Raw genomic sequence first — 19,655 nt, forward strand, 5'->3', positions numbered from 1 at the left:
ACGACGCTGATAACGACACTTTGTGATGCATGTTGTGACGCTAATAGCAATGCGTGCAATAAATTTGTGACTCTAATAGCGACGGTAACAAGGGGAAAAAAAATTTTGTGGCAGGGCAGCATACCACTATGTTCTTTATTTGGGACATACAAAATAGTTTCAGTAATGTGTACAATGCTCATGTAAATAAAGGCAAAGTGTACTCGAATCATAATGCTGATACATGAAATAAATACATGATCGCGTAATGAAAGCGATTGGTACAATCATGGCAAGATACTACTACTACATAGAAAATGCCTACACAAATCATGTGACCAAAAAAGAAGAGTATGTGAGCTCCAGGGATCCAAGGGCGAGCTATAGATCCTTCCCATCCCAAACCTCGTCCCGCCGCAAAGACGCATCAAATGGACTCTGCAAAAAAAGAAACAACTACACATCAGCCCACCATACAATAATGCATTTTGATTCAACTTAGTAATTATGGACAAGAAAGATGACTGACTTATAGGGCTTCTGCGTCCATACAATCGGTCGATCAATACAGTGAGACCGTGTCTCTTTGCATATCGAGTCTCTAGGCCGGTGGGATCACGTTTTGCAATGGAATCCTACAAAGAAAACAAAATACAACTGTTAGAAACACGATTGTCACTACAAGGGATATTGGAAAAAAATTAAACAAGTAGAACAAAAGAAAAACTTACAAAGTCCTCCAGTTATGTCCTGTGGCTGCCACTCCCAAGATGATGGACAACTTCGGCCTCGAGTCGTACCCTCGCCACCTCGCGCTGCTATCTCCAACGTCCTGGAGAATCTATAGTCTCCTCTCTGAGTCGGCACCAGTCATCTGCGTCTAGCCACTTGGGCTTTGAGGCCCCACTCTTAAGTGCCTTGCCTTCGTCCAATCATCTGTGTGGCATGTACGTTGTCGTGATGCGTTATGATGACAATGTGAAAAAGTATGGAATGCATCATCATCCGAATTCTTTATTGATCTGGAGAGTCAATGTGATCTAAGCCATTAGTACTAGTATGAGTTGCATGGATTATTCAAAAATACTAGATTTTTGGATAATTTTAGCTTATTTTTTAAATTATTTATTGTAAAGTGTTGAAAAAGTTAAAAAAGCTTCTAGATTAGGATGGCATGCAAAAAGCTAGTTGCTTTTTCAGCCAATTAGGGGATTTTCTCAAGAGGGACAAATTGATGAAATCGTGTGCATCCCGATCCCTTCACAAGAGGGACAGATTGACGAAATCGTGTGCGTTGCGATCGTTATAAACATGCTGAAAACTATAGATTGAACTGAAAGAACAAGGAGTGATCTAGGAGATCTTTGAGCAAGTATCCTCAGGTTTTACCTCCCTTTTGGAGCCAACGGAGCCATCAAATTTGGGTTCCGAGTAGGAAAGGAGGTGTAATTTTTATGCATGTTTTGTTCTATGAAGAAGCTCTAGGAGATCTAATGCCTGGAGATTGCTTCTGAGTACTGCAAAGATTCTAGGTTCTTTCAATACATATTGATTCAATCATATTTCATCTTCATATCATCTCCATCTTCACTAGTAGTACATGGCCAAAGATGCAACCAAGTACACGAATAATGAGAACTTGACTTAACACAAGATAAATAACCATATCTATCACCATATACACACAAAACCAAGGACATAAAATTTTACTTTTTTGAAATTTAAAATAAAAACATAAGGAAAGCTATTAGGGTGGCTTCAACAAGACCACCTTGCTTTTTTTGTAGTGGGTGAAGAGGTATCCAGTGTAAAAGGAGAGAGGGTTAAGACAAGTACTTATGTTGGTTGGGTTGAGTTGGTTAAGACGATGGTCTAGAAGGTGTTGATGGATTGACAAAGATCTGATGGCTTTTTCATGTCTTTCTTGAAAGACTCGATGCATTAGAGTATGGGGATGACTAAGATATCTAATTATCCTCCTTTATATAGCTTTTGAGAAGAGGGAGGTGTATATGTGATGCTTTTCCTTTCAAAAAAAAAGAAATTAGTTAAGGATAAACTATTATGCAAATTGATAGAAACGAAGAATTTTAAGAGACATTTCAAATTAAGTAACAGACAACATGATGGCATTTTAATCTCTCAATACATTTTAAGTGTTTTTTTTAATAGGAAGTTGATCTTGGAGTTTTCAACACTTGGCTAATGTTAACCATAGTCATTGATGTGATAGATCTCATGCTTGCTTTTTTAGCCTTGTCAACAACAAGATATTTTTGGGTGTGAGGTTTGTGTATTTGATTATGGCATCCATGGCATTGCTAGCTAGTGGGATTTGATGGCTGTCACTACAAGGAAACACATGTATAGCAACGGTGGGTAGCGACGCACGAATAGCAGCGTTGCTATTTGCGTCGCATAGTGACACCCCATAGGGAAAAAAAAGAGGACCGAAACCCGAGATTTTTTCATTTCATGCATTCATGAGACATTTCGAGAGGGAGAGCTAGAGAGAGAGCGACCGTTTTGCATAGAAGGTGAGAGAGAGAGAGGAAGAAGGCATGCCGCCGCCGCCGCCATTCGCGAAGGAGAGGAGGAGCCACCGTCACGAAGAGGAGCTGCCAAACCCTTGCGGTAAGTCCATTCTTTCTCTCTTTTACTTGTTTAGGGTTTAATTTGTGTATATTGAGAGAGGGAGAGGAAATGAGAGAGAAAGAGAGGGAGAGGGAGAGAGAGGGAGAGAAAGAGAGAGAGGGCGAGAGAAAGCGAAAGAGAGGGAGAGGGAGGGGGAGGAAATGAGAGAGGGAGAGGGAGGGAGTGTGCATTGTCTCTCTCTTTTACTTTTTTTTATATAATTTGTATATATATATTGAGAGAGGGAGATAAAACGAGAGAGAAAGAGAGGGAGAGAGAGAGAGGGAGGGAAGGGGAGGGAGAGAGAGAGAGAGAAAGAGAGGGAGAGGGAGGAAATGAGAGAGGGAGGGAGAGGGAGAGGGAGAGGGAGGAAATGGAAGAGGGAGGTGGATGAAATGAGAGAACGAGAGGGAGGGAGAGTGTATTCTCTCTCTTTTTTATTTTTATTTTTTATAATTTGTGTATAATGAGAGAGGGAGAGGAAATGAGGGAGAGGGAGAGGGAGAGGGAGGAAATGAGAGAGGGAGAGGGAGGGAGAGAGAGATAGAAAGAGGGAAATTAAAGAGAGGGAGGGGGAGGAAATGAGAGAGGGAGAGGGAGGAAGAGAGTGAGAGGGAGAGGGGGAGGAAATGTGAAAGGAAGAGGGAGAGAGAGGGCGAGGGCGAGAGAGAGGGAGGGAGACATTAAACATAATAGGAAAATGAGAGAGGGAGAGGGAGGGAGAAGAAATGAGAGAAGGAGAGGAAGAGAGCAAAAGGAAATGAGAGAGGGAGAGGAGAGAAAAAAAAAGAGAATGAGAGGAGAGAGAAAAAGAGATAAGATGTTAAACATAATAGGAAAAGAGAGAAAGAGAGGGTGTGGGTGAGGGTGAGGGCGAGGGAGGGAGAGGAAGAGAGAAAAGGAAATGAGAGAGAGAGGAGAGAGAAAAAGAGAGAACGATCATTAAACCTAATGGGAAAAGAGAGAAAGAGAGGGTCAGGGTGAGGGAGGGAGAGGAAATGAGAGAGGGAGAGAAAGATAGAAAGGGAAATGAGAGAGGGAGAGGAGACAGAAAAAGAAATGAGAGAGAGAGAGGAGAGAAAAAAAGAGAAAAATCATTAAACCTAATAGGGAAAGAAAGAAAGAGAGGGTCAGGGTGAGGAAGGGAGAGGAAATGAGAGTGGGGGAGAAAGAGAGAAAGGGAAATGAGAGAGGGAGAGGAGAGAGAAAAAGAGAAAAAATCATTAAACCTAATAGAGAAAGAGAGAAAGAGAGGGTGAGGGTGAGAGAGGGAGAGAAAGAGAAAGGGAAATGAGAGATGGAGAGGAGAGAGAAAAAGAAATATGAGAGAGAGAGGAGAGAGAAAAAGATAGAAAAATCATTAAACCTAATAGGGAAAGAGAGAAAGAGAGGGTTAGGGTGAGGGATGGAGAGGAAATGAGAGAGGGAGAGAAAGAGAGAAAAGTAAATAGGACCTTACAATAAGCTCATCCTAGGCTCATAGGGGTTAGGCCGATCCTCAACAAACCTAAGGGATATATGGCTAGAGAGCCCTAGCATACTTGTGCCTCCTAGCATAATGTTCTTATTGCAAAGAGACCTCTCATACATGGGGCTTGTCCTAGCCTCCACAACGAGAATATACAACAAAGGCAATCAGCCTATCAGTATGAAAAACATTCATTTTTCATAACATAATCCCAAAAATAACTTTGGATATTCCATAAAAATCAATCTCTTCTTAAAAAGACAAATATAAAAAACTAAAACAACATCATTCATATATATGCTTCGCAAAACTAAAATAGCATCACCATAAGATCTCTTAGGAAACTCATCTTCAACTATCAATTTTAACTAATAAATATAATATAGAATCACTTTCAAGGAAGGACACTCTTTTATCATTAACCCTCTTTCTTCCTTAAAATAGTCTTAGGAACAAATTTATGCTCTAACCCTCATATATTTGAGCATAATAACCATTTTAAGGTTTATTCCATGAGTAGTAGTAGTATATATGCAACCATCAAGCTAGAGATCATGCTTTGGTATCTGTGGAGATCCCAATCTCATGCCCTTATAGAGATTGTAGTGTGCAATAGTGTGGAGAGAAGATGGGTGATCAGTTGTAAATGGTAAAGGAGAATTCTATTGATGATGGAGAGAAGATGAGGTGAATCGCCAATCCTATTCTTAGTGAGTGCAACGTACTTATAGTCATGGTCATCGTGGTCATGGTCATGGTCGTGGTCGTGGTCATAGTCGTGGTCTTGGTAGTCCTAATTGCAGTCGTGGTCATAGTTGTAGTTGTATTCATAGTCATGGTCATGGTGGTCATGGTTGTAGTTGTGGTCGTGGTCGTGATCGTGGTCGTGGTAGTCATGGTCATGGTCATGGTCGTGGGCCATGGTTGTGGTCATCATAGTCGTAGTTGTGGCTGTGGTCGTAGTCATAGTCGTAGTCGTGGTCATAGTCGTAGTCGTGGTAGTGGTGATGGTGGTGGTCGTAGTCATAGCCATGGTCATGGTCGTAGTCGTGGTCGTGGTCATAGTCGTGGTCGTGGTCGTGGTCATAGTCATATTCATAGTCGTGGTCATGATGGTCATGGTCGTGGTCATGGTCATGGTCGTAGTCGTGGTCATGGTCGTGGGTTGTGATTGTGGTCATCCTAGTCGTAGTCGTGGTTGTAGTCATGGCCGCTGTCGTAGTCATGGTCGTAGTCATCGTCGTAGTCATAGTGGTGGTGGTCGTGGTCATGGTCGTAGTCATAGTTGTGGTCGTAGAAAAAGATAGAGATGGAAGGAGAGGATAACAATTTAAGAAAAAAAAGAATGATAACAAAAACAAATTGTTTGTTGTAACATAGACAAAATGGAAAACGATGAAGGTCTTATTGTTCAAGAGCGCAAGGCGTATCTTAATCATCGTGTTCCATGTCCTTGCTCTCAATGCAAGCTGGCAATTAGACGAGAATGCCGATTGTCTATAGAACACAAATGACGATTTGGCGAGTTTCAATCTAAGATCATTGATCAGGTGATTGTGAATTTTCAGCAAACGGTAAGAAAAGTTAATATCAATCATGCATTGTACTCGCAAGATAATTGAATACCATATACAATAAAATTGGGTCTTGCTTGAAAATTTTCTATCCAGGGAGGTGATGTCTCGTCCCAAGGAGGAGTGCACCCTTTGGGGCCAATTAGAAGTGCTCATGGGCATGCGATGGATGGAGTCCATGAGCCAATCCACCACTTGCAAGGCCAATCTATACCGTCAATGCCAGAGGAGACATGCAACCTTCCAGACCTACCTACAATCTTGGAGCCTGAGATGGAGGCAATGATCTATGCATTGATTCCCATGGATGTCGAGACTTCTGATCTGCTTAGAGAGGAAGCATCCATACCATTATATGATGGGTGCTGAGAATCTCGTCTGAAGATACTACTTTCACTGTTAAGTGTGCAAGAAAAATACGGGTGGAGTGATACGAGTGTGACCGAGTTGTTCAGGTACCTTGTACATACACTTCATTGATTTTTTTTTGACACTATTATTAAAAACAATTATGCTTTTTCAAGGTGTTTATGATTTTTTTCAGGTTATTGAAATATCATATATTACCACCTATAAATACCATGCCTGGGTCTTGTGATGATGCATGACATGTTTTACGAAAGCTTAGCATGGACTACAATAACATCCATGCATGTATCAATGATTACATACTGTTTCGAGGAGAATACGAGACTATGGAGACATGTCCAAAGTGTGGTGCTCATAGGTATCGACAGGACTTGCAAGGGTAAACCATCCATCAAAAAGTTCTCAGATACTTTTCACTTATCCTCCGCATAAACCACATGTCTCTACGTCTGGCACGGTGAGCTTGACAACGTGGCATGCGCAGAATAGGTCCACGGATGGATTTCAACGAATATCAGCCGATTCACGCGCATGGAGCCACATTGACTCTACCTTCCCAGGCTTTGTGCGAGAGCCAAGGAATCTTCAGCTCAGTCTTGTGATGGATGGCGTGAACCCATTCAGTCTGCGCTCAACTTCTTACAGTGTGTGGCCTATAGTCCTTGTCAACTACAATATCCCTCTATGGCTTTCTATACGAAGAAAGGACATCTTATCCTTAGCTTACTCCTCCCCGGCCGCTACAAAGTAAAAAATATGGATGTGTATCTTTGTCCATTAGTCGATGAGCTTAAGATTTTTTGGGAGGAGGGGGTCACCGTGCAAGATATGAGTAGGCGCAATGGTCGACGGTCAGCCAATATTCGAGCAATTCTCATGTGGACGATGCATGACTTTTCGGGATTCGGAGAGTGCTCAGGTGAACATGCCTCCATTCCCATTGGTACTATCTATATTTTATCTCATTCAAGCAAGTATTCACTGGGTCATGGTGTTGGAATAAGTCTGGTTACCTCGGGTTATCATGCATGTCCATTGTGCGGGCCATAGTTAGACTCCCGAAGGTCACAAACCATGAAGAAGATGGTATATCAAGGACACTTGCTTTCTTGCCAGAGGATCATGAACTCAAGGAAGGTTTCCTTGGACAACCTCTGGTATGAGCTAAAAATGGTCCATGCAAAATCACATCCAGATGGAATGTGGCGGTTCTCAGTTTTCTACGAGTTACCATATTGGACCCACTTCAGGTCAACCACTTGTTAGATCCCATGCATATTTTCAAGAATGTGGCAGCTTGATATGGGACCACATCATAGGAAAGAGAGACACTATAGGGGCACGAATGGATTTGAAGGAGGTAGGTAAGATGGAGACGTTTTGGCCGCAGTCGAGTGCTGATGGTTGCGTGCAGCTTCCTCGTGCTCCTTGGGTTTTGTCCACTAAAGAAGAGCGCATTGTGAAGCAAGTAGTCAAGTCTATCTGCACTCCGACGGGTATGATCTATTCTCTCAAGTCTGCATTTTCTAAAGATGACCATTTATCAGGGCTAAAATCCATGACTGGCATAAGATATGTCAGGTTTGTACCACGAATGGATTGTAATTGGCATACGCATTTTGCTATTTGGAGTGTAGCCATTATTTATGATGCTTTCTCATTTGTGGCACTTTGTACTACCAATCACGATCGCAGGATGTCTTACTCGAGAAATCCGCGAGGCCATTTACAGGCTGTCGGCTTTGGTGCAATGGATCTCATAGAAGGAGATTAAGACGTCATCTATTGAATCCGCGAGAATAGGGAGCAGTGGAGACGGTCTGTCTCTTTGAGAAATACATGGCCACCAGCATGCTCATGATACAAATCCACCTTCTTGTGCATCTTGTAGATGAAGTGGAGATTGCTGGACTTGTCCATACGCGATGGATGTTCTTCTTGGAGCGCTTCATGAAAACCTTGAGAGGCTTTATGCGACAACGAGGTCGGCCAGAAGGTAGCATGGCTGAAGGTTGGTTGGTGTCTGAGGTGCTAGTGCATATTTCATAATGGCTACCAACGGTTGATCCAGACAACGAAATGCTATGGTCGCTGAAGGACGATGATAGACTAACTGGAGATGTGGTGGTTGGAAATGGGATAAAAAAAAGAATGGATGCCTCAATGGAGGAGAAGGTGAATCGCTTTTGTATGTTGTACCATTCCTCTATGGAGACATGGCTCACCAAGTACAAGATTGCTAGGCAAGATCGAGAGGAAGAATGAGCTGAATTCCGATGTAGTACGCATCATCGACCTATTCCATATCCCAAGGGCATGGAGGAGATGCCGTGGTTCATGTCAATGTGATGGTTGCATGGAGCTTTGACCGCAGTGTCTCACGAAGGGACACATGTCTCAATGGAGGAGTGGGAATTCTCGAGGGGATGTAGTCCAAAGGTGATGAGTGGTTTAGGATTTGTCGTATCTAAAATTTATATGCTGCGGTTCATGTCAACATAATGGTCGCATGGAGCTTTGACCACAGCATCTCATGAAGCGATAGAGGTCTCAATGGAGGAGTGGGAATTCTCGAGGGGATGTAGTCCAAAGGTGATGAGGATTTTAGGATTTGTCGTATCTAAATTTTATATGCGACATCTAATTTGAGTGTTTCAATGTACAATATAAAATATATAGTACAGCGTGGTCACACGGACGACATTTTTGCGTGGAGCGTATTGACAAAATGCCTCCACAATGGATTGTGGTATCATGGCAAGGTTCGAGCAAGAGAGCCGGTGATGAGCAATGGATCCAAACATGGTTGTGGATAAAATGGATTATTTTGAAAACTTGCAAAGTATTGTTACGATGGATTACTGTAGCTTCTCCATGATACTATTCGTTGTGCAGTGGTTCAAAGTGGTACTTGGAGGAGATGGAGCAAGAGTTCGACGAGGTCCATCTGGATTTCTCGAAATAGATTCCGAAAAAAAATGGACAGATTTGCACGACACATTTGTGTTGCCGATCCATTGTGAACAGGTGCATGGACTCAATTTTTTGCTAATTGTATTAGGACATGGTTGATATCACAACGATTTAAAATATCTTGTACGTGTTTGTGAACAGGTAATTTTCTATCCAAACCCCTGACAACCTTGATGGTGGTATGCTATACCTTCAACTCCCCGAAGTGCGAGACTATATGATCAAAGCGATGTTCCGAACACAGATGAAGATAATATATAAATAGAGGGGTTGATATTGCAAGGGATGGAAACCTTGGAGCCAGCATCGGCTAACAATGATGGAAATATAGGAGTCCAAAAATTCTTTGAGAATGAGGTGGACTCATCCTTTTGTGGTGACATGTCTATCGACCTTCTAGTGTATGCGGAGTTGTGTCAGGAGATTGACATGGGACCATATGATACTTCATACTTGGAGCATCCACTTACTCAATTCGTTAACCGATCGATTATAAGGGTACATAAGATATGCATTTTAAGTGAGATTTAAAAAAAAAGGATTTATATTACTGTGCTTTGTATGATTTAAATTGATTATTCTAACATCATTTTTTGTCTGTGCAGGTGACATTTTTAGGATGAGTCGAGGGATGAGCGATGAGGAGTTACAGGATATCTTCACATGTATGTCTCCAGACCAGATCTTGAGATTCAGAGATATGGCAGACCAAGATCTGTCTCGGTCTTCGTCAGTGCGCTCTACTAGATCTACTTCAGCGTGATCGGATGCTTCAGCTTCGAGCAGATGAGCTCGATGCTCTAGACTTGGGCTAGAGGGAGGGAGTGCTTCGAGGTTAGAGGGATACTACAGAGATACAGATGTAGTGAGCCCACAGTCGACACGAGATACAGGTGCGACTCCTCGCTCTCATGGCCGTTCCAGGGAGCATGGCTCAAGATCAGGTGGATCTTGTGGAGGCACAGACGTAGTGTCTCTTTCTCATCATTTAGTTGGATTTGCGTCACCTCAGGGATTTGTCACACCTATGGGGACGTCTACTCTAGTTACTTCGGCTTTTTCTTAGTTGTCAGCAGAGCAGGTGGCATCCCTATGGGTGCCACTCCAAGAGATATTACCTCGGTCGATACACCGGATGCACAGGGATCTCCAAGATATGCCTAGGAGCGTGGACGTAGATGGGAGAGTACCCATCTTAGGCAGACTCTAAGGGGATATGGATATCTAGTCGATTATAGGTCAAGAGCCATCATCATGAATGATGAGGGGAGGAGGGTGATCGCTCACATGAGAGAGTTGTGCCAACAAGTTTTTCGGCACAACGTCTTAGATCATTGGAAGAACATACTGGAGGGGAGCAATGACTACATAGTAGCATCCTTGCATGAGGAGTTTCCGATTCTAGCCTCAATAGATAGATTTTCTACGGGCTGGATGATGGATTGCATGCATGCATATATGTCACACAGACGATCTGACACACGCAAGGCAATCAAGAGTGGGGCTACAAAGCCCGACTGGTTAGATGCGGATGACTAGCATCAACTGAGGGAGGAGGCTACAGATTCTCCAGGACATTGGAGTCAGTAGCGCGAGGTGGCGAGGGCATGACTCGAGGCCAGAGTGGTCCATCATCTTGGGGGTGGCGGCCAAAGGACATATGTCTCGGTTATGTGGAGACTCATACACCATCACTTCTACTTGAACATCAAATCTCCCATTCTCTATAGTCTCCATTCATTTCACAATGATAATTTATGTTCTATACATCAAAAGGACCATTACTCAGATGTATCTTTAGTAATAACAACTTCTAAAGCTATATTCCCACGATATTATTATCATTGCCATCTATCACTATACTAGTAACATCACACTATTTGTAACATGAATATCATAATTGCCATCTTGAGTTTCTCATCAACCACATTTATTTCTCTCCATCAAGTCTACTACTTTATTGAATATTCTAGCATTTTTCATCTGCCTCTGATGTGAATACCATGGGATTAACACTTGTCTCAAAGGGAAATAATCTTAATATTATTTTATGAAGGTTAAAGTCAAAGAAGGTCAAAGCAAAGTAAAAGAAGCTAAATTTTGAGATTTATTTGATATTGTATTATTATTTTACAAAGCTTTTCTCTTTTGGACACTTATATATTATTTTATATTATGTATATATTATATTATCATGGTTGTATTATTTTGTGAGAGTCGAGCTCACTTGTATGCACTTTGTTTCGCCAACCACAGTTGTATTTTTTGCACCTACAACTATTATGTGGGTTGCACATATAAATTTATGACTAGAATAGTATAGAGTAGGTCTCATTAGGCTAAGGATAAAGCTTGCTTCAAGGAATGATTGGACTAGAGCTCATAAAATAAATAGGATTCCCAAAAGAGGGTATAAACCCTAATTCATAGTTGTGGAAACCCTAAAATGCAAAAGGGGTGCAAATCGTGATTCACAATGATGCAAATGCTAAAATACAAAATGAGTGTAAAACTTAAAATAGAAATGAGGCACCATCCTAGAGAAATGACCTAACCCTAAACCTAATTTGTGTTTATATAAGTATGGGATGTCTCCATTGTATTTACCATTTTGGTGCATCCATTTTATGGAAGCTCTAGTACAAGTATTGAAGCTTTCTATTCTCTTCTTCTATTCTATCATCTTTCCTCCATTGTTGAGAGTGACTAAGAGAGTGATTTTAAGGTGTGTTGAGTAAGGGACTGAGGAAAGGTGTAGCTCTTCACCATATTTTTACTTTTCTCTTCTGCTCTACTATCTTTTCAAAGTGTTGGTATGCTTGTAGTGGATACAAGGAGAAGTGATAGCATTAGAATCATGCTTCTCGCACTGTGAAACTATCTTCAAGCCTTTAAGATTTTGAACTACAAAATGAGAAGGTAAATTGGTGAGTTCACTACACCTTGAAGCTAGTATTTTGTTCTTACTTTCTTGAGATAGAGAGAGGGATGCATGGTTAATTACAACAGAGTATTGAGAGACACAATGAGAGATTGTTGCTAGTGTGGATTGCAACTTCTAAAACAATAAAAGTCTGTCAAATGTCCTGACTATTGTGCATTGTCGAAAGGGAAATCATGCCAAGCCACAAATCCATAAAGGATAAGAGATAATCAAGTAGATAGATGCACGAGAATTGATTATAAGCTAGAGATCCTTGTGAATATTATACTCATTAAAGAAATAATTTAGAGTTGTGAACTAGTTGCAAGCCTCCAAAACCAAAGTAGTTCATCAATTGAAGCTTCTTCAAATCAAAGTTTAGGCATTCTCTTTATATTCCTTAAACCAAACTTCACCATAACATTGAAATATCTAACTAATGTTTTTGGATAAGGTACACTACAAGAGAAAGGCCCTATAGATGTGCACTGTACACGCGAAAAAGTGAGTACGTTTATAAGTGCGTGTATCAGTGCATCTATTCACGCTAGTATAAAAAACGTGTCTATATATCCGTGTTTATAAACGCGCTTATAGATGCGAAAATAAACGCATATATTTTTCATTTCTCATAAAGTCCCTGAATATGACCAAACCTATTAACAGCTAGTATTTGTTTGAATAGGGCATGATTGGATGTATATACGACATAATTACACCTGGATCATAAGCTAGGACATGATATACATGTATAGGATCATACAGACATGATATACATGTATATATGACATGATATACATGTATAGGGCATATACATGTATAGGACATGATATACATTACCAACTTTACTTCTTTCTAAGTATTACAAATATACATCCAATCATTCAAAGCTAATTATATATATGTGATTTCATGCCCTATATACATCCAATCATGCCCTATACACATGTGATTGGATAGGGCATGATGATTGGATGTATATATAGATCAAAGGTTGACTTGTGCATTTGCAATATATATATATATATATATATATATATATATATATATATATATATAGAGAGAGAGAGAGAGAGAGAGAACTGATCAATACGCTCACATGTCTCATTTGTTGTGCACTTAACCTAGCCATGTATGCCAATTCATAGCATGAGTAGATTGATGAGAGAGAGAGAGAGAACTGATCAATACGCTCACATGTCTCATTTGTTGTGCACTTAACCTAGCCATGCATGCCAATTCATAGCATGAGTAGATTGATGTAAATCAGTTGGCTTGTGCATGTGCAAGCTATTCCAATCATGTCAAGGTGCACTTACAGCTCACATATAATTTTAGATAAGGTGGACCACATGTAGCCAATGTGCACATGTCCTCTTTTCATCATCTTTAGCCAGTGTGTCCACTTGTTGGTGACTAAAATAGATCACTGTAAGGATACTTTGCAATACCAACAAGCCAACTACAAATCTCTTATCTATGAAATGTATAAGTAAATTAACTTGGTTAATTTAATGAGGCCAAGTTTTCCTTCCATGGACAGTGTGGTTGGCTATATTCTACTTCAAGGTTATAGGAACTTACAGAATTCAATGAAGCATCCTAAAAATGACGATACTCTAATTACTATATCAAGTCACTTCATGTACATATCTTTGATTGATTGATGGATAATATGCATTTCTCTATCTCTTTCGTATACACCTTCATTGCATTATCTCTCTTTAGCTAAAAACCATTCGTGCTTTATCCACCTATTGATACTTGTATGCAATTGTAAGTGGGATGGTCTTGTAAGTCACTACATATGTGCCAATTGACTTGCCAATGTGTTATCTCTTATCCTCAAGTTTTGTTATATATGTCACCACATAGGTCAATTGATTCCCTAAATGCATGCATTGATACTTACAACATGAAGGCAAACATTTTGATATTGAAAGACTAGGAAAGTCATGTCATGTTGATCCAAAAACAACCAAAAGCTAGCATCTCATTAGTTTAATTGTTCCTGCACATCTGTAAGCGCGTGTAATAGGCATTATCTGCGCATATGCACACGCAATTACACACCTTACAGATGCGCCATGTAGGTATAGAAAAATTTAAAAAAAGTTGTGGCTTTCTTTTCAAACCTGTGCTTTCTTGCGTTTTTTGCGCGTTTTCTGCAGTTCGAGCTCGACATCACTACTCGTGTCTATCTATCACTTCATGAAGACAATGAGGCAAGGAAATAAGAGTAAAAAGAGGACAGGAGGAAAGAAGAGCCAAAGAGTAAAGAACAAGATCCAAACAGCAAGGAAGAGAAGAAGATTCAAGCAACTTACCAAGGGAAGGGAGAAGGAGGACAAGGAGCTTGCAACCTAGCCGCCACCCATTGGAACAAGCAAAGAAGGTGAGTTCTTCTTCTCTCTCTCAATCTTGTTTGCTTTCTCTGACTGTTTGTCTCTCTCTTCTCTCTCTTCACATGTTGGATCTTGTCATCTATGGAGGTTTTCTTGCACGTTTTTTAACCAAGTTTGAAAAGAAATGGTCTGACTATGTGCGTCTGTCAGCACGTCCAGATGATAGTGTAGACGTAGATATAGACGCAGAAATAGATGCGCTGGCAGACGCATACAGAGATGTAGATATAAACGTAGCATGTAATATGTTTTATCTGCATAGGGTAATATGATTTTTCTTGTGTAGATGTGGAATCTTGGATCCTCCAGCACCCCATTCAACAAGGAGCAATTCATGGGGGAGATGAACAATTATCTTGGTCACTCTCCCACTATAGAGGAGATTTTCAGTGTGATGTCTGGGACATCTATCACATCTTTGTCTACACATGGATTAGCTGAGGTACATGGATCAGCTGAAGCACGTGTATCTGCAGAATCACGTGTATTGAGTGAGGTAGAGGGTAGTGCCCATCGAGGGAGGAGGGAGAGTCGTGCGGGAGGACGAGGAGGTCGAGGGCTTTGTGAAGGTTGCCTAGGTGGTGGCTCTTGATCACCCTCACCGGAAAATGAGAGAGGTGAGCCTCCACAAATGTACTACTCTGTCACTGATGTTGGTGGTATCTTGCATGACTCTGAGGGGAGGGAAGTGATAGCCTACTTGAGGAGTGTCATGCATGCCACATACAAAGATTGCATGATTCCCTTCAAGCACCAAAAAAATGGTTTGTGGCAAGAGGTGCTGCGGACAGTACATAGAAGGTACCCTAATCCTGAGAATTCACGATTCTCAGATGATTGGGGATGTCAAAGGTGAGAGACGCACTTCATAACAAGAGGTCTCACCTTATGACGCGTGCCAAGGAGTCATTGTGGAGACAAGAGCAGGGGCGCCTTGGATATGCCCAACCACCCAATTGCCACCGCTACAAGGAGTGGAAATAGGCCAAGAAGAGAGCAACGGAGAAAATGACAAGTCACCAGCATGTAGAGGCGCGACGTATCCAGATGGAAACCATGGGATCATCGCATTATGGATCAGGTGGCAGGGAGTCATGGGAGGCTGAGTTTGTAAGTATTATTTGATTTCTTTTTTCAAATTAAATTTTGTAATTTGTTTCACTTCATTATGTAGTGTGTTTTAATACATTGTATATTCAAATTGTTTTGTAGTATCATATCATTGGTAGAATGCCTACTCCTAGAGAGGTAGGCTACCATCGAGGTCATAACCGGGCAACCACTTGGCAGCATTTCTATGAGGAGGGACTCATCACGGAGGAGTAATATAATCACGCCATGAGGATTCCACCACTAGAAGAGGTATGCTTTATTTTTTACATGAAAAGTATAGATAACTCTAATTTATTGTTTGTAATGGTAATTATATACCTTAATCCTTTGTATAGGTGAACCCTGATGCGATTGAGGATAGCGAAGGGGGGACTAGCAGTAGCGGTGGCGGCAACAAAAGTGGTGGTGGTAACGATGATGATGCCTCTTTTGAGGAGATATAGAGGAGCCCCATGCATGCACGCCTCCCCTTGGCTTGTAATTTTCATTTTTGATATGTATTACTTTCAGCTAGTGCTTGCGACCATGACCATGCTTGAGGTCACAAGCACTAGAACTCATAATGTAAAAACGTTTCATCTATATATATGAAATTTCGTGTTCTACATACATTGTTTTGTTTTCAGTATTCAATCTTCAAAATAATATTTCTCTGTTTTCCCTAAGCATACAATTTGATGTTGATGGGGGGGAAAAACCAGAGAGCATGTGGCTTGCTCTGGTTTTTTTTTTCATACATTTGTTTTGTGCGTCTATCAGTGCGTCTAAATTGCAGGATAAATGCACGTCTATTCTCGTCAAAAACTTGCAAAGTAAATGCTTTTTTAGACGCGTAGATACACGCGTGTATAGATGCACAATATGGATATATCCACTTTTTTATAAATATTATTATATATTTACATAGCGCGTCAATACGCGCGTCTATATGTGCGTCTACGTGGGCGTGTAACTCTGACTATAAGCGCACTTTTAGACGTGATACTGTAGACGCAGAGGTAGATGCGATAATAAACGCGCCCGATATTTTTTTCCAAAGTTCAAATATTGTGTCTACAAGCGCGTCAATGGAGCCTTTTTGTTATAGTGGTAGGAACATGAGCATACACATAACTTATAGGATTAGCATATCCCATCTATAGTCATTGCATGGAGCAAGAATTAGAGACATGACACTCTCTCAATTCATACATGAACATATATGGATAGTTATTAGGGCATGATGTGTAGTCGAAATACAATAACATTTTCTTGCCAACAAGATCCCGATCTATAATCAACTCACCTTTGAGATTTATTAGTTTAAAAGGTTCTCCAATTTTGGTTTAGGATGGGTAGAAGCTATTCCAAGTGTCTCACATTTTTTGGATGGTATTAGAGCTTGCCTTTCACTACTACGATATAGAATGTAATTGTCCACTATCATCACCACAACTCCAATTTAAAACATAATTAGTAATCTTTTGAAACCTTGTCTCTTCAAATTTAAAAAAAAAAACCATCTCCATAACGAAAACAATTATAAGAAGCAAATTCCTAATAAGCAATGGAACTCAAAGCTTCACATGCTAGAGCTCTATTCCTTCATGTTGCAAGGTGATTGATAGCTTTGCAACAACTATTAGAAGAGCAAACATCATGATCATTCATTTTTGTGTTTTATGCTCATGATGGAGTACTAGATCTCTTTAGGATGCCAAGTCATGGTGCTTTCAAAGGCGTCTCAAGGTCGTCGCTTATTTGATAGAGAAGTGCTCCACATTAATTGGACCAAGAACTATTGAGATGGTGTAATGGAGGGGAGATACTTAGGTCAAGTTGACCTAAGTATAAAAGGTGTAAGGGACACTGCATAGGCACCATTTGATGAATATACATCTGTCCTTTCACGTTCTTCACCTTCTTTCCTGTCCTTCCATGGCTGCCAGCCATTTCTCTCTCCTCTTCTTGTCTTTCTCTCTCTTCATCACCCTCTTTCTCTCTCTTCTTCTTACCTTTCTCTCTCCTCTCCCTCTTCTTCTACAGTCCCTCTCTCTCTCTTTCCCCTTAGTTAGGACAGTTAGGTCTCCTTCATTACACTTAACCATCTTCTCTTATGCTCTCCCATCTTGAATCTATTCCATCTTGTTAATCTCTTGAGTCTACTTGTTGACGATGGCCTCCAAGCAAAGAATGTCATGTGGAGACGGTAATCCTACAACTAGCAACGAAGCTTCGGGCGAGGGCATCACTATCAATCCAATTGCAATTCTGGTCGTAAGTAATGTATTTCTAAATTGATAGATGCTTGCTTTGATTCTCGCATGAGATACATTAGGCTCTATATTATGATGTACAAGAATAGGTCATGGGAAGGGATAGGCCTCTTCTCACATATTTGAAAGAAGGAGTTTGCAAAGTGCATGTATTAAGGAAAGTTAATTGCACTTACTTGGAAATGGCTTATTTGTTGATAAAGCATCCCAAGGGGGAGAGTTAATATGCGATGGAATTATTATCACATCTATTGTCCTATTGTTTCAGAACAAAATACAATTAGTTTTGTTGGTTGATTGAACAACACCCTAAATGCTTTTTACAATCAACTGATTGTTGCATTGTGATTTGGATAAATACTCCAAGTGCTTGTGTTTGATGGTAAAAGCATGGCAAAGGTTAATAATGAAAAGTAGCCATAGAAAGTAAAGGAATGTTTCACTCGAAGATGTAATAAGACTGATTTCCTTAATTATGCTTGATTCTTAATTGTTTAATTAAGGAACGAGATTTTGCACGGGTGGATCATCTTTAAGATCGCACTGTGGATTACCACGAAAGGGCACTATTTGATTCATGGGCCAAAGGTCGAGTGGTGAAAAGGCCAACCACAGAAGTTGTGTCTCACTCCTAGGTTGCTTGGGGTCAGTTGAGCTTAGGGCATTCGAAGATCCTATTCTAGATAAAGGATGGAAATCATGGTGCCATGTGATCTGGACTAGGTACTTATGTTGGATAGAAGGGATACATAATTCTCATGTATGGGCAGGAGACAAAGATTAACTTGAAGATAAGTTAAGAAACTTATTTGTCAAAAGGACTGCTTGTTTTGTTTTCATGTCTGTGTTGTAAGTTACATGAACGAACCCTGTTCCCTAAAAGGCTTAATTAATGAAGCTGATTTTAAATGTTGCACACAAATGTGGTAGGACCTAATCAGAAAACCAAAGCTATCAAGGGAAGCAGGTGGACAAAATTCCCAACGGGTTCGCAGGGTGGTCCCAGAGAACTGGGAGGCTTGTCACAAGGATTTATCACCATTCGACTTTAGGTATTGTTAAGTTAGAACCCGATTCATGCCGTTTTAGGGGATCGAAATGGGACTATGCCCTACGGGAAGAGAGGTTGAGCAACGCATCCCTCTCATTTCCCATTCTCTTTGAACAAAGTGTGTCATGGATCTGCTTCAGTTTGGGCATTTGTGTGTAGGGTAGGATGTCCAAAATCCGATGTTAGAATGCTGTTAGGAGACCTTGACAACTAGGAACCTAGATTTTAGGTCGATCCTAGTGGGCTCGGCTACAAACTTCCATGCAAGATGAACTCGAGAAACCCCGGAACATTCCACGGGAGTGCCGTGGGTGGCGATGCTTAGATTCTTTTTTGGATGGACCACTAAAACTTGCTTGGAATAGGCACATTACAGTTGGTATCAGAGCAAAACTTCATAATGATGCATGATTGATTAATGTATGGTTCGCAGACAAATCCTAAAAATAATAACCTAAGTGGTGTAGCTTGATTGCTAGGCACCTTCTGCACCCACAAAAATGTCGAAATGCAAGAGAAGAAATTTCTGCAAATTAAGGCACTCGAGTTTGATGGAGAAGGGTAAGATGTCGCAAGAGAGGCGAAGACATGAATTGAGTCGATGGATGACTATTTCTCTGCTTTGGGAAAACTTCCTCTGTGAATCAAGCAATGATAGCCAAACTTAAGCTAGTTGGGTAGGCTCGGTTATGATGGAAGCAATGATGCAAAGCCAAACTTAAGCCGTTGTCACTTGGGCTTAGCTAAAAGATGTTGTACGCAGACGATACCTTCTGCCAACGTACCAGACTTTGAAGATGAATGAATTCTTCAAGCTCACGCATCTAGAATGAACCCTGAAAGCTTAGTACTCAAATTTTGTAACCCTACTAAATTATGCGCCACCTATGGATATTGCAGAGCAAGTATTC

Source organism: Lygodium microphyllum, chromosome 15 (genome assembly GCF_053477565.2).
Source record: "Lygodium microphyllum isolate KBCC chromosome 15, Lygodium_microphyllum_v1.1.10, whole genome shotgun sequence".
Classification (NCBI taxonomy): domain Eukaryota; kingdom Viridiplantae; phylum Streptophyta; class Polypodiopsida; order Schizaeales; family Lygodiaceae; genus Lygodium; species Lygodium microphyllum.